Source organism: Octopus sinensis, linkage group LG1 (genome assembly GCF_006345805.1).
Source record: "Octopus sinensis linkage group LG1, ASM634580v1, whole genome shotgun sequence".
Taxonomy (NCBI): domain Eukaryota; kingdom Metazoa; phylum Mollusca; class Cephalopoda; order Octopoda; family Octopodidae; genus Octopus; species Octopus sinensis.
In genome coordinates this window covers 186,400,641-186,415,640 of record NC_042997.1, presented here as the reverse complement: position 1 = coordinate 186,415,640, position 15,000 = coordinate 186,400,641, and positions in this window count along the sequence as shown.

The following is a 15,000-nucleotide window of genomic DNA, read 5'->3' as shown; positions in this document are numbered from 1 at the left end:
TGTGAAAAAGACAGGCTTATTGACCGGAGATAAGAGACAGTCGAGAATAGCCGTCATTAGCACGACGATTGTCCAACATTATCTCCAGCCAAGGGATTTTAGACTTATGCAAAATACAATAGAACACATTTATGCCCAAGGTAATTTGCCTAATTTAAACAAAAATGAGCTAAGAAAAGAAACTGAGAGTGGCCAATGGCATGTATTTCTATAACGTTGACAATTACGTGTATATAAAATATGCAACATAAATTCTTGATTTACTTCATTTATCTCCACCACTTGAGGATGTTGGTGGCACTCCGTCGGTTACGACGACGAGGGTTCCAGTTGATCCGATCAACGGAACAGCCTGCTCGTGAAATTAACGTGCAAGTGGCTGAGCCCTCCACAGACACATGTACCCTTAACGTAGTTCTCGGAGAGATTCAGCGTGAAACAGAGTGTGACAAGACTGGCCCTTTGAAATACAGGTACAACAGAAACAGAAAGAAAGAGTGAGAGAAAGTTGTGGTGAAAGAGTACAGCAGGGTTCGCCACCGCCCTACTGGAGCTTCGTGGGGCTTTAGGTGTTTTCCCTCAATAAACACTCACAACGTCCGGTGTGGGCAGAAATTCCACAAGAGACAATCACAAAACTCATCAATTCAATGCCAAAAAGAGTTCCAGAATTAAAAACTACAAAGGGAATGTCAACTAAATACTAAATTATGTAGTCCTACCTATCGATTACATTTCAATTGCTCGCTTTGAGTATTAAATAAAGGATTTTGAAAATCAAAGGTGACTATTTACTTCCTGCCTGTCTGTGTATACATATATTTCGCTTAGGCATTGCAAGGTTAATAATCCGGTCTTGAACTCAATATACATATGCTTCAGAACGAAATGTTAGATGATTATAGTGCGGTAATAAGAAAATGAGGCGACCCCCCCCCCCACAAAAAAAAGACCGTTATGTTATGATCTTCTCATTTGCTCACATCTCTTTCTGCTGTAAGATGCAGTGGACTCATAGTTCATAACGTAACTATATTTTACGTTGCTTCATTTTCTTATATATATATATATACATACATTTTGACATTTATTTCACTCAATTTTCATAATTGCTGGCTAAGACCAGCCTCAGATTGTCCAACAATACGACCTCTTTGAAAATCTGACAGTTCTGCTGAATTTCTTGCGTGTGGCATGGTTACTCTTCGCAAATGTTTAATATAATGGAACCTGGAAAGAAAAAGAATAATTACATTGTAAATTCTACACCGCTGCAAACATATTAAGACACTTAGATCAGCATATTTTCATAAATAGCTTTGGAGAATGAGATGAGCCAGTAGACGGTTGAGGTCGAACTGTGAAAGCGTTAGTCTCGTTATTGATTCTGCTTTGGAGTATTGGATTGACAATATGCGAACGGTTATAATAAGATAACCAACTTTTGTTACATTGTTTTTTGTTATACGGTTATATTTAGTACTGTGATATATTGTTACACACGCACACATAAAATATCGTAACTGACGATATAGCATCAATATATCTATATAGCTGATATTTCAGCATAAAATATTCTATGCGTAACTCAGTAGTACTGGACAGCAAATACATTTTTGAAAGTCACTCTCAATTGTAAGCATAACCGTTATATTTTTTTTTAGCTTTGACAAAATCCCTTGCAAATATAGTGTAGGAAACGTATGAGTTCCCTTTCCAGTCAGAAGGGAAGTAATGTCAAAAACTCACTTTAAATGTTCAGATACATAATGATGACAGTAACTTTTTTTATCGCCTTCTTCACTCTCCGTTTTGGTTTTAACTTGGCTTCCCGTCTGGTTAAGCAGCTAGTAATTTCGGGGGAAATTGTAAGCAAGGCTAGTGCCTATAAAGTTCGAAACGCCTTTTGTTTTCTCTGAACGGAAGAACTTTTTTCATATCTTGTATTCGAGGCGTTGACTCTTGAATGCGAGGAGGGAAACTAGTGTTTCATGTGTTCACAACTATAAATATGTTTTCAGAAACTACCATTATATCTAATTTAAAGAATAAATTAGGTATAATTGTAAGGTTACTGGAATCTTGAATCAGGCAGTATTTCATGATTAATATACATACTTCTATAATTAAAACGATTAAATAATTCTTAATAGATATCGTATTAAGGTATAAATTAAATGGTTAATATAAATATAAAGTTTTATGTACAGGTAACAGTAGTATATATTATATATAGTTTACAGAAATTTTAATTTAGGCATATACCTTGAGAATATATGATTAATAGCATATGAATGGTTAATTAATTTAAGGTAGAGATGCAATGTATTAATTTAATATTGGTTTTAACTTTATTAGTTTATTAATTTGATTCGTTAATATTTATGTTTTCCTCGATTAGATCGTTTATTTCTTTTCTCATTATTGTGCGCTAATATCGATGACGTATTATTTAACTATGGTAACTAGTAAGTAGTTTCGATCCGTCATTATTCTGTAGCATTCAACACTTTAACACACACTCGCACGCATAAATACATAGGAATACTAACGTTTTTGTAAATACATCTGTTGCTGAAACACACATATCTGAGTCTATCAAAAGCCAATCAACACATTGGAATGTAGCTCCTTTTTAACAAATTTTTTCCCCTGACGAAAATCCTAATTTTCGATATTCAATATGAAAATTTAATTTAATTTAGTTTAATTTAATTTCTCAAATTGAATCAATTGGGCATCGAAACAGCTGTAAAGAATTTGATGTTATATTGAATGGAATTTGTTCAAATAAACTGATGTCTATATATTAATTATTCCATTCCTTTTTCTCATATAAGAATATATATATATATATATATATATATATTATATATATATATATTATATGCACACACATAGTATGTACGTATACATGCATAATAAGTATCTACACACATGCGATGTATACTATGACGACAATTATAGGTGTGTCAAATATCAAAGAAGAATAACTTGATTTATTGAAGCTATTTTTCGTTCGAGAGTATTATTGGATAAACAAATACCTAATGACAATTACAACGACTCTTAATGAGAAGGGGAGGTAATCTTACGAATCAAGTTTTTCTATATCTCACAAATCATTAAGAAAAGTACAGCCTAATTGTCTGGTGACAAAAGGACAGCTGTGGACACGTATTTGTTCCTCATTAGACATGATATTTATAGAAGTAGAGTATAACACATTCCAACAATTTTCTCAATTATGGAATATATTTCTCACGAGAGAACTGAATAAACATTAGTTGCCCAGAGTAACGACATAAATCCGCATGAAAATACACAACAAAATCAATCCTCCAAGAAAATTCATACAACAAAACTTAATGTAGAAAAGATTTAATTTTCAGCTCCAGATGAAAATCGCTTCCAGCAGCTTTTTTTGTTTTTAGAAGACTTCCATCAACAGACTTTCTGAAAACGGTCATATTAAGCTGATTACAGCTGTAAGCCTAGTACTTATTCTATCGGTCTCTTTTGCCGAACCGCTAAATGACGGGGACCTAAACACACCACCATCGGTTGTCAAGCAATGATAGGGGGACAAACAGACACACAAACACACACATATATATACATATATACGACGGTGGCGCTTCTAACAACAAGGTCCGAGAGGTGGGTTAAGCCAATCGACCACATAGAACGGGTATTCGTTTTGGGTACATCCAAATTTATAAAGTTGAGATATTTCAAAAGAATTCAAATGCATTTTAAATTAGAGCACATGAAGGCATACCCGACTTTGTATACACACATGCTTTCTCTCTCTCTCTCAAACACACACACACTTTCTCTCTCTCTCTCTCTCACACACACACACACAAACACGTGTATTGGTTTGTTTACGTCCATGTAACTTTGCGGCTCGGCAAAAGCAACCAACAACTAAGTTCCAGGCTTAAAAAGAGAAAAGAAAGGATGTACTGAATTCGATTTTCCCCACAAAACCCTTCCAAAATGGTGCCCCAGAATGGCCGCAATCCAGTGGCTGAAACAAGTAAAAGAATATAAGAATATATACAAATTATATATAGTATTCTTTCTATCTATCTATCTATCTATCTATCTATCTATCTATCTATCTATCTATCTATCTATCTATCTATCTATCTATCTATCTATCTATCTATCTATCTATCTATCTATCTATCTATCTATCTATCTATCTATCTATATATCTAGATGTCTATCTACACACACACACACACACACACACACACACAAACACATATATGTATATATACATATGCCCCCCTCTACACACGCGCACAAACTATAATGTAAGTCGAAACGTCCACACATCACCAGTACAGTGTAATGATTAGTAGATTCTTTAAACGAGGTGATAGGTGGGGAAGTATTTCCACTTGAATCTGTAAGCAATCTTGATTGATATCCTTGCCAGTCTTTGACAAGACACACCACCCAGAAACCTAGTTATTAGCATACTTAGCGTCCCACCCTCCGAACCACACCACAGATTTCACCTCCACGAAAAGCGCAGAATTCATACCTACCTTACCACATTGCTTCATGTCTTATAGATGTATAAGTTCAAGTGGATAGATGTGCGCGCATTTTTGTGCCCATCTGCGTGTGTACCACTATGTGTTTATGTGAGTGTATATATATATATATATATATATAATATATATATATATATATATATATCACACACACACACCCTACATAGGGTGGAACAAAAGTAACGCACAAAATAAGTTCAATGCGATCCGAATTGTCAGGGATGTTTCGATTTTTATAAAATTGAATAAAATAAATATAGCAAATGAACACATACATATTTGTACATGATGAACAAAATGAATAATAATAATAATAATAATAATAATAATAATAATAATAATATAATAATAATAATAATGATAATAATAATGATAATAATAATAATAATAAGGATGATAATAATAATAATAATAATGATAATAATAATAATAATAATGATGATGATGATGATGATGATGATGATAATGATGATGATGAAGAAGAAGAAGAAGAAGAAGAAGAAGAAGAAGAAGAAGAAGAAGAAGAAGAAGAAACAACAAATGTTATAAAACAAATGAAATCCAAACTAAAACTAGAACAGCAACGAGCCATGATAAAACGATGGCAAGAAAAGTCCTTTCATGGCTAAACTAAATGCAAAAGAAATAGACAGAGAAAAATCCCAGCAATGGTTGAGAAGCACAGGACTCAAAGCAGAAACTGAAGGATTTTTAATTGCAGCACAAGATCAAAGCCTCCCCACCAGAAATTACCAAAAACATATAATGAAAAGAAACATAACAAGTAACTGCAGAATATGTGGAGATGGACAAGAAACAATAAATCATATTATCTCTGGCTGCCCAGTCCTGCCAAAGAAGGAATATATTCACAGACGCGACAGAGTTGGAACCTACATACATTGGAAGCTATGCCAACATTATGGAATAACAACAGAAAAAAGATGGTATAGGCACACACCAGAAAAGGTCACAGAATACGAGAAAGCAACCATACTCTGGGATATGCCGATACACACAGATAGAGAAATTAAGGCCAATAGGCCAGATATAGTTGTCAGAAATCATGAAGAAAAAATGCTTTCTAATTGATGTATCAATACCAGCAGATGACAACGTTTCTCTAAAAGAAATAGAGAAATTTTCAAAATACAAAGACCTGGAAATAGAGGTAACTAGAATGTGGAATCTAAAAACAGAAACAATTCCTATCATAGTAGGTGCATTAGGCATGATAAAAATATATTCAGACAAATACATAACAAAAACACCAGGACTTACAAATATATATAACATACAGAAAATTGCACTACTGGGCACTGCACACATCCTACGCAAAGCACTTTCAATACAGTAACAAAAAGAGCATCACAACAAACCACAGAACATACCCAAGGCACACAGAGCTGCACTCGGTAGTGAAGTGAAAGCACGTTATAAAAATAAAACTACTGAATAATAAAACAACAACAACAATAATAACATCCCGCACCTTAAGAACGGGTATGAACACCATCCACAGTCAGTCATTGGGGAAGGGAATGTTATCAGCCTATGGGATTATGGGATACATACAGACAAGCAAAGAAATGCTAACAGACCTGATATCGTCATCAAAGACATAAGACAAAAAAAATACATGCCTATTAATTGAAGTGCCTACTGATAGAAATATCTCAGCAAAAGAAATTTGAAATACTGTCGAAATATAAAGATTTTGAGATTGAGATATCTAGGATGTAGCAATTAAAAACCAAAACCATCCCTGTTGTTGTAGGTACCCTGAGAATGACCAAGAAAAGTAGTGATAAATTGTTTGACCAGATCTCTGGGAAACGAACGATCAATGAGACTCAAAAAACTGAGTTGACATCAACCGCCTGCATTCTCAGGAAGTTTCTCTCCATCTAACATATACGTGCCTTCGGTCTCTGGTTGAGGAATTAAAATGCAAATCAATCGGGAAATAATAATAAGAATAATAACGTAATATAAATAGTCAAATGTTTTGGTGCGTTGTTTTTGGCCCACTCTGTATATATAGATATCGATCGATAGATAAATAGATATAACTAACAAGTTATATGTGTAATGTAATATTACGAATATATTAAAGAGAATTCATTGAGTAGAATAAAGATTTCATATTAGCGTTAATATCTGATTATTTTCCTCATTCAATTTTCATGCTGATACGAACAGAAATCCTTGGAGGTATTTAAAAAAATTAACAAAGGCAAGTTTCCAATATTAACGATTTTCACGCAGCTGCCTGTTTCGACGAAACGTGACAGTGCACTGCAAAATTAAGGATTGTGTTGTGGTTTATTCTCGATAATTCATGAACAAAGAAATATCTCTAACTCTACCGGCTTCTCTATTGGCACATTACCCTGTACTGCAGTGCTTCGATAGCTCAATTCAGCTGCATTGATGTGCCAAGCAAAGCCAAATAGAATTTATTCTCATGATACCACTTTAAAAAGTCATTACTTAGATTACAAATTCACCCTCGGGAACAAGGGAAAATGAATTCCACGCCCCTCTCCAAATATGTGAGATAATTGACTGTAAGACGCAGTGTCAATTTCAAGATTATTTTGTTACTTATCGAACATAGAAAAACGTATATAAATAAAATAATATCAACCAGCTTTGTACAGCTGAGAAGTGTCGCATATTAAGAACACCTAATAGTTATTCGAAATAACAAGAAAATCTTTACACGGTCAATCGACCTGCAAGAGATTGTAACAAAACTCACTGAAATGCCATCTTACCATCTCCAACAATGGTTAAATACACAAGGTACAACTAACATTGAATATAATAAAACAGAAAAGAATGTACATTGGTCTTAGCTAGAAGGCCGATCGATCAACGTGTACTGGAAACACTGAAATATTTTTCGCATAGTAGCCAAAAATGTACTTTGATCGGGCTCGATAGCACCCATAAAGATGTCTTACACTGTTTTGAAAATACGACTACAAACACCAGTAAGCGACAGTACTTAAGAATAATTTAGTAAATACACAACTTAAGGGGGAAAATAATATTGACAAAAAAAATAACATTAAAAACAGGAAGTGTCATTATTATCTTTTCCAAATAACTCCTTAGAGAATACACTTAACAATAATGTTTAAGAAGCAAAAATATTTCGTAAACATCATTAAAAAAATCTGAAATTACAGCAACATTCATGAAATTAGAAACAGCTTTATGTTCTGAAACATTTTTACCATCATTGATCATGTTGCAAAAAGTTATGGAATATTCTTATTAGCAAAATACAGGAAACTCAAACGTCCTAATTATAGCAAAATCAGTCCGAGCAGACGTTTTCAGAACGGTGATAGTTTCAGAATAGAAATAAAACTTGCACTCACTGTATAGATATCCCAAATTTATTCGTAAGCTAATAAGAAGCGGCGGTAGACCATAGAAATGCAACACTTTAGCACTTTCATGAGTAGGGAAGGCTTCAGTGCTCCATGGTTTTGAAATAGTATGGGCAGTATAATAGATAACATAATATAACCGAAACTAAATTCCTTTTACATTCTAAGCAATCCCCATGGCAACACACACACGCACACACCTCACTAAACCAATTATAGCGATCCTCCGGCAGGCATCACTTCCTACTTTCTCCCTAACTATCAACAACACAAGAAGTAATCAAATACAACCCATTATACACAACAATATAAAGATATCTTACATTCAGTAACTTAAACATCCTACGCATATAACAACATAGATAAACAACAAAGACAGCAATACTTAAAGTTACTTAAAACTAGTCCACAGTGTTTACAACGCATATAGATGACACAGTAAATAGAAGCAAAACAAAGTACAAGTATACCTTTAATAGTCACAAATACCACATTTGACCAACAGGAAGAAACAACAATAATTGAGTTGTGCAAACAATAGATTAGAACTATTTGGTTATGAGCAAACCTCAATAAAAAAGAACAAAACAAAATAAATCAAAACTGTTTTATATTTAAGAGATGAGGAATTATGTACATTATTTACATTTGACGGATATTTGTCCTCATCTTGTTTGTTAACACAACGTTTCGGCTGATACACCCTCCAGCCTTCATCAGGTGCTTTGGTGAAATTTCGAACCTGGGTTCCCATTCCTAAAGTGTTTTTTGATGTTATTATTATTATTATTATTATTATTATTATTATTATTATTATTATTATTATTATTATTATTATTATTATTCAGGTCACTGCCTGGCATCAAGCTCGGAATCTTGGGGTTATTAAACCGCTCTCTTAACCACTACGCCATATGTACTCTCTATCATAAATTGTTAACAGGTTACAACTTCAAATTAAACACACCAAGAAACCAAAAGCTCTAAATTTATTACCACAGTAATTTTCAATCCACAGAATCGATGACGCTACACGAAACACCATCTCTGACGATGCAGGCATATATACATCCTTGGGTAGTATCACAAAAGATGTCTGGCATTTAATCCGGCCATATCCGGCCCAAATGCTGTACTTGTTTCATGTACCTGATTGGCCTGATCTAGCTTCTTACACCTACCCTACTATATCATTCTAAAAATAAACAATCACATTATCAGAATCTCAGAATCTCAAAGCTATAAGATTAATTCAATATATGGTTAATTCAAAACAATGTGAATGAAAAAGTATGACATTTGACAGAGTAATCTGAATGATAAAGGGTTACAAAAACCCCTGTATGTTCCACTCAACTAGATAAGCATAAGGATCACATGCACACAGATGTAGCTGTAACTTCAGTAGCATTACAAGCTCTAAACAATGTGCTGGGACGCATAGTGCTCCGGTCAGTGCTGAGACAGTAACTGCCCCTCTCTGGCTGAGATTAGCCATTTCTTCGTCTCTTCAGTGGCCACCTCCAGAGTCTATAGTGGACAGAAATAGATTGGAGAGTGGGGTGAATGTCCAGACTGTCACATTGCACCTCTAAGAAAAATTTCACTGTATGTTGGAGTGTATAGTAGGATCCCATGCTAAATGTAGACACCACATAACTGGGAAAAAATGAATTTGTGGGTCACGTAGCGTTGTTCGTCCGTCTGTCTGCGTGTTACAGGATTGCTCGGACATGGGCACACAGCAGCAACACCCAACAGGCATTGTTTCCTACTGAACACCTATTTCTAAACACATTTATCGCTTGTTTATCAACCTATGAATTGCTCTTCTTCCCCTTTCCTTTAACACTACCTATGAAACAAATATTTATTTCCCTTTTCGCTGGTTTTAAATCATCATCTTTCAAACCATTGTCGCACTATTAACGTTTTCTCTTTCCTCTCTATTCTCCCCTTCTAATATGCTAATGTATATTTTCACAGCAGCGATATTTACTCACTACTCCTCCCCTTACACCAAACCTTAACTCCCCACCTACGATTAGATGCCTTACTAACACACCATCAGCCCATCTCAAACTGAACTTCATCACTCTATTGACTTCTACGTACGTTGCTGTCTATGATTTTCGCTTTCTTTTTTAAGCATATACTATCTACGCCCGCTTCGAATGTATATATCCTCCCGCCTCTCTTCTCCAGTTATATATTTTCAGTATACCCTCAAACCCATCACATAAGATAGTCTCTCTCTCTCTCTCTCTCTCTCTCTGATTCTCTCTACCTTTCTTTCCCTCCTCTTTCTTCTTTTTCACTCAAATGAAAGCTCAACAGTCTCTCCATCGTATATACTCTTACCAAACTCAGTCTTCACTTTATCGTTCGTTCCTGACGTAATAATCCACCATCTTGTTTTTTTTTTAACCGATTACATATTTCCTCGGCTTCAAAAAAGATGTATAAAAAAACGATAAGGGAACACAGGTCAGATCGATGGGAGAAATCTTCAACATGGTTATTCGATGTGCTAGCAATACCAGTCAAATATCCTTCAAATCACATTCAACAGTCTTTCAAAAATGAAGGAGGAAGGAAATATTGGATAATATGGTTTTAGTTGTACAAAAAAAATGTGGGGTAGTTCCAGTTGGAATGCGTTTAATCATACATATATTCAATCAAGGGTGACACAGGCTTAAAAATAAACAAAAACACAACAAAAAAACAGAAGGATGAAAGCCGTCACCAGCGGGATTTGAATTCAGAATGTAAAGGAATGTTTAGAAATACCACAAGGAATTTTGTCCGGCAAATTTTTTTTTTGGAAAGGGATTAGCGGTTAAGTCAATTAAATTAAATCTATATTTTCCGTACAACTCTTTTATTTGCTTCATCGGCCACGAAATGCCCCAAGTGGGAATTGATCTTCCAGAGAACAGTGGTTCAGTGAAGTTTGGATAAGAATACAGTGTGGCTGTTATGACCCCATGAACTCTGAATTATGAGTCAGGAATCAAAAGAACAAAAAGGATAAAAAACCCTCTTACATTCAAATCAAAGTAACTAGAAGCGATGTTTACTGCTTTCAGATCTCTAATTGAATTTGGTACATTTTCCCATACAATTCTGTCTTTCTGTCTTTTGATTAGTAAATTGTTTATCTTATATTTTTTTAATATTTTTTGCTTGCTTCTTTTTTGTATTTATTTACAATAGATTCCTTGTATTTTACAGTAAAGGCGCTAGAGAGTACATGGGTAGATACTCCGTCGATTTCTACGATGAACAGTCACTTGTTCGATCAAATGGATTCTTATTCGAGAAATTAATGTGTGAGATGCGGTGGAGTATTCGACAGATACGTGTACCAGAATCAATGCGATACAGTGTGACAAAGTTAGGGGTTTCGAACAACGCGTACGACTCAGAGACAAAGGGATGGGTCGGAACACAAACACATGGTTCCGGGTTCAGTCTCACTACGTGGCGTCTTGGGCAAATGTCTTCTACTATAATCTCGGGCCGACCAAAGCCTAATGAGTGGATATGGTGCACGGAAACTGAAAGAAGCCCATCATATATATATATATATGTGTGTGTGTGTGTGTGTGTTGTGTGTGTGTGTGTGTGTGTGTGTGTGTGCGTGTGAGTGTGTGTGCGTACGCATGTTTTTGTAGGTTTGTCGCCCACCACCGCTTGACAACCGGTGCTGGTGTGTTTACGTCCCTGTAAATTAGCGGTTCGGTAAAAGAAACCGATAGAATAAGTACCAGACTTTAAAAAGTCATTCGACTAATAAATTCTCCAGTATGACCGCAGCCTAACGAGAGCCTAATGACTAAAATACGTAAAAGATAAATGATGCACATGAACATACATACAAAGAGAGAGAGAGAGAGAGAGAGAGAGAGAGAGAGAGAGAGAGAGAGAGAGAGAGAGAGAGAGAGAGAGAGAGAGAGAGAGAGAGAGAGAGAGAGAGAAGAATCTAAAAAATACTTCTGTTTCTCCCAATACTTGGAAGCATGAAAGGCATAAGTAACTTCAGTTGATTTTCATCATACAATGCGGAGGGCCGGACAAAACACCGTAAGATAGTTTATCCGGCACGCTAACGACCATGCCAATTTGTCATGATTCATGTGCCCAGTTATTTTTCAAAGTTTGGCAAAAAGCCAGCAGTTTTAAGGGAACAGTGTAAGCAGACCTCAGTATTCAACGGGTGCTTAATTTATCGATTTCGCAAGAACGAAAGGTATAGTCAGCCTCGGCGGATTTTCAACCCAGAGTGTAAGGACCTGGAAGAAATACCGGCAAGCATTTACTCCAGCGTGGTAACGACTCTGCCAGCTCGTCGCCTTCTATCATTCTTATAATAGTCCTTTCTACTATAGGCACAAGACCTTAAATTTGGAGGAGGGGGATAATCGATTACATCGACCTCAGTAGTCAACTGGTACTTATTTTATCGACCTTGAAAGGATGAAGGGCAAAGTCGACCTCGGCAGAATTTGAACTCAGAATGTAAAGACGGACGAAATACCTATTTCTTTACTACCCACAAGGGGCTAAACAAGGACAGACAAAGGGATTAAGTCGATTATATTGACCCCAGTAACTGGTACTTATTTAATCGACCCCGAAAGGATGAAAGGTAAAGTCGACCTCGACGGAATTTGAACTCAGAACGTAACGGCAGACGAAATACCTATTTCTTTACTACCCACAAGGGGCTAAACACAGAGAGTACAAACAAGGACAGACAAACGGATTAAGTCGATTATATCGATCCCAGTGCGTAACTGGTACTTAATTTATCGACCCCGAGAGGATGAAAAGTAAAGTCGACCTCGGCGGAATTTGAACTCAGAACGTAGCGGCAGACGAAATACTGCTAAGCATTTCTTCCAGCGTGCTATCGACTCTACCAGCTCGCCGCCTTCAATCCCTCTTCAAATAATGATATCTTATATATACACGAGCGTATTACATGATTCTGTATTCATTAGAGAAAGTTCACCCGCAAAGAAAAACAAAAATCTACAGTGAAACACATAAAAGCAACACAACTAGACATCAGTTGTCAAAATGTACAGATACATAAACACATACATGAACATAATCCTCAGAAAATCTCATATAAACACACATAAACAGTCAACAAGTGTAGTTATTAATGGATAATTTTAAAGTGCGAACTGTCATGTAATTGAAAGTTGTGCTTTGTTCAGTGTAGGAATCACGGAGTAATAAGAAGCGTGATATTTTTGTTTTTTAACATAACATTTACGATGTTTTCTTTTGATTAATCTGCAATTTGAGACAAAGCGAAATAAGTAGCCTTTATGTTAGCTTTTATTTTTTGTTCGGTTGGACATCGCAGTTGCGTTTGACATTCAGAACTTAGTATCAATTTACTTTAGGCAGCCAATCGGCAGAATCACAAGAGCGTTGGATAGATCGCTTTCCGGCAATCATTCTAGCATTCCGATATCGAAACTCGCTAAGGTCTGCTTTGCCTTTAACATGAAAGGGTCCTTTAAATAAATCATATTTTCTTTTCCGGGGAAACGATTCTTTTCTTTCTCTTTTTCTTTTTGTCTGTCTTCTGGAAGAAAAAAAATCGACTGTGGTCAGATCTGTAGTCTAAATGTGCCCAAGGCATGTCTTATGCAACAACGGTGTCCCTACAACTCTATCATGGAGTTAAGGATCTGATCCATTACATAACATAGCATGGCATGGCATGGCATTACAATAGATCGAATTCTATTAAAGGGACTCAAAGAGCAGCCGGTGCTGTTATCTAACAAAAAGCGAAACTCGATTGCTGGTGTTGTTGCTCAGCCACATGCGAAACTTAATCAAGCAGATGTAAGATCAAAGTCACTCTAATCAATATAAAGGCAACAATTTCATCTTTTCACTGACATTCTTCCATTATTTAAGGTTATAAATGTTATCTTAAGGGTCATATGTTTTACTTATTCTTGTAAGTAAAAGAACATGTAGACGCATATTTGTCAGTTCGTTAATTGGTGGAATTAGACCTATACATAGTATTTGAGATATTTCAGTGGCCTATAAGCATTTTCCTAACAGAATAAATCATATTTATAGGAAAACACCAATATTTTCTTCATATATAACATTGATCGCTAAAAATCAATCTATATTACTATGATTTTTCCTTATAATCTGTGAAACTAAATTTAGTTTTTAAATGATACATGTCTGGAATTCCTCGTCTCTTTCTCTTTCTCTTTCTCTCTCTCTCTCAAAACACATATAGTCTATATAATACTGTTTTCGTCTGGCGTAAACAGCCCTTCTTATCTTGTTCTCCTTGTCCTGTCTCTCACTGTTATATATTTAATTTTTACTGTTTATATGTTTGTACTGTCGTTACCGTCTTGCTTTTTTTACCATTTTTTACCCCTCTGCGAAAAGATCTCAGAATTTTAATTGATTTGCTTTTCGCAGGAAGGAAGTTTCTTCGAAGATACGTCTCGCTTTTATCCTTCGAAACGTAGAGTAGATGAAACCTTAGCGACTGAAGAAGGGGATTTTTCGTTGTGCTTATTGTCCTGTATCCCTTTTTTTTGCTTGTCCTGTTCCTTGGTTTGTGTCTATGTTTTTCGTCTCTCTATGTGTTCGACGTCTTTTTGGTGTCCTGTACACATATATGCGTGTATATGTACATGTAGAGGTAGGTACGTACATATATGTTTATATATATGCATATGTTCTATTTTATTAACATATTATACGACTAAACGCACGCACCCTATTAAGTAAGATTGTTCTGTTTATCAAGTTAGCCTTGATATTAACTCTCACGCGACTCTGCATCTTTCTTTCTATCTATCCCATTCCCTTTTTCGTCTTTTTTCCCTCACTTAACTTGTCTCTTCCTCTCTCTCTCATTCTTCATTCTCTCTCTCCCCCTCACGATTCTTCATGGTCTCCTCGCACCATTCCCCTTCTTCTCTCTCTTCCTCTTGCTCCTCCTCCCCCATTCCCGT